We start from the raw sequence: 2,143 nt of genomic DNA on the forward strand, positions 1-2,143 counted from the left end.
TTTTCAGGGGTGCTTGGGTCAAGGGTTTTTGGTTGAAGCTCATCTTTTATTAGTAGCTGGGATAATTTTTAAAGTGTATGGATACTTCTGTTCTTGAGTAAATGGTTAGTGATTGATAGCTTTCTAAATAAAATCCAAAACCTCACATTTCCCTTACCCAGTATACAGGGAATAAAATATATTCTAATTACTTAACACATATTGAGTAATATCAGGAAATACAAAATGAAGGCCATTACTTTGGCTCTTCCTTTGGAAAGGTATACTTTCTCTCTGGGCTTATCTTCATTGTTAAAAAAATAGTTATCCTGAAGGCAGTTGGAAGAGCAGGACAATTCAAGCAGAACTTGTGAAGATCAGCTCTAGATCCATTTCCTGATTTAGAGTCATTATTAAACAAGCAGCCCCATCATATTCAGTGGACTTCACATAAACTTTCCTTTCCCCTTGTTCTTCCATGGTTGAAGCTGCGGCATATCAGTGGTAGCAGGTGGTATGACTCATGCTTACACTTTTTCTGCCAACAGAGGTCTTGGTTTCCCCAGCTATCAGTCTCTCTCCAGTCCTGAATTCTTTGTATAAGGTGGGGAGATAGTGTTACAGTGATACTGTAGCTGTGGCAGTTCAGGGATTTTGCAAGAGGCAGGGATTTCTTAGGGTGATATCTTTTACTGGACCAACCATACACCTGGAACAGAGTTTAGCCCAAGCCCACGTGCATGTGGGCTGGACCGGATGATCTGTAAGGTCCCTTCTAGCCCCTAACAAGTATGAAACTAAATCCCTGCCTGTGTACGAAGCAGAGAAGCAGAAGAGGTAGAGAGGATTGGCTGGAAAAAAAAAAAGAGGCGACAAAGTCTACCTTGTTTTGTGCAGGAATGAATGGTTTGGACAGGTATGATTCTGACTCGGGGAGGGGGTTGGACTAGATTACCATTTCTCAACCCATTGGTCGCGACCCAGAAGTGGGTCACAAGAATGTATGAAAGGGTCACGAACAAACTTTAAAAATGGATCAACAAACTTTAAAAAATGGATTCTCCTTTAAAAGAGAAAAACAGTGGCTTTTCCCTTTCAGGCTGGGAGAGCTCTAGCCTGCCAGGGGCTGCTTGGGGCCCCTCCTGCCCCAAACAGTGTGGGGCTGGGCCCTGGGCCCGGGGGGGCAGTGGGTTGGGAGTGAGGGGTACCGGGTTGGGACTGGTACAAAATGGGTCCTGGTACAAAAAAGGCTGAGAACCACTGCACTAGATGACCTCAGGAAGTCACTTCCAGCCTCTATGACGTCTGTGTGCCACTATGACTCTTCTTGTGCTGAACTTCTTGGCTTCAGTAGGTTTGTGCGACTTCTGTGTGCCCCTTGGCAGCCTGGCAGATGCAGAAACACACGGGTTCAGCGGCTGGCACAAAAAGACGCACCTGCGAGGGAAGCTTCCAGCGTCTTGACTTAACTGCGCGTGAGGGAGGGAGGCTGGGCGGAGAGGCGCGGGGGAGTGGCTCTGGCGCCGGGCGGAGAAGGGGCCGGCCCTGGATGCTGTGCAGCTGGTACAGGTCAGGCTCCCTCCCGTCTCATCCTTTCACATGGCCGGGTAGGAGGCGGCTGCCAGCAGAATCCAGCAAGAGCCAGTCCCTCCCTCGCTTGCGCGACGCTCTCCCAGGAGGCTCCAAGCAGCCGCAGCAGCTGGGTGCGGGCCTCACTCATGCCAGCCACCTTCTGCACCAGCCCGGAGAGGAAGAGGTAAGGACTTGCAGCGGGACCCGGGCATCTGCTGCCGGATCCCACCCCCCACCAGGGATGCGGCTGCAGGAGGGGGCTGAGGGGGGAGGGAGGAGAAAGAGGCAGAGGAGGGGGATCCGAACTCTTCCTGCACAATGTAGAGCCCCAGTGATCCCCTCCCCTCCCACCCACCTTGAGTCCCAGGCACAGACGAGAGGGGAAGAGGAGAAGCTGCAAGGGGATCGAGAGGAGCCTGGAGCAGAGGGGAGACTTTGAGGGAGCAGCCTTTGGGCTTGGGCTGGGGAGGGGGGGAAGAGATGTATCCGGGTGAGAGAGCGGCAGGCAGGGGGACCTTGCAGAGCTGAGGATGTTTTGTGACACCCAGCCTGGGTGCGGACACTTCCAGCTACTGCTTCTCTTCCAGGGATG

General features: G+C 52.1%; 1 protein-coding gene across 1 annotated transcript in view; it reads left to right on the plus strand.

The window, feature by feature from the left end:
* The first annotated feature begins 1,504 nt into the window (after positions 1-1,504).
* The window catches only part of LOC102387816 (sodium/potassium/calcium exchanger 2-like), a 4,056-nt gene continuing 3,417 nt past the window's right edge, over positions 1,505-2,143 (plus strand). Inside the window, exon 1 of the mRNA XM_025193936.1 lies at positions 1,505-1,735. The gene's annotated coding sequence lies outside the window, so the exon portion shown is untranslated. The remainder of the gene's footprint in view (positions 1,736-2,143) is intronic.

Source organism: Alligator sinensis, unplaced genomic scaffold (assembly GCF_000455745.1).
Source record: "Alligator sinensis unplaced genomic scaffold, ASM45574v1 scaffold934_1, whole genome shotgun sequence".
Taxonomy (NCBI): Eukaryota; Metazoa; Chordata; order Crocodylia; family Alligatoridae; genus Alligator; species Alligator sinensis.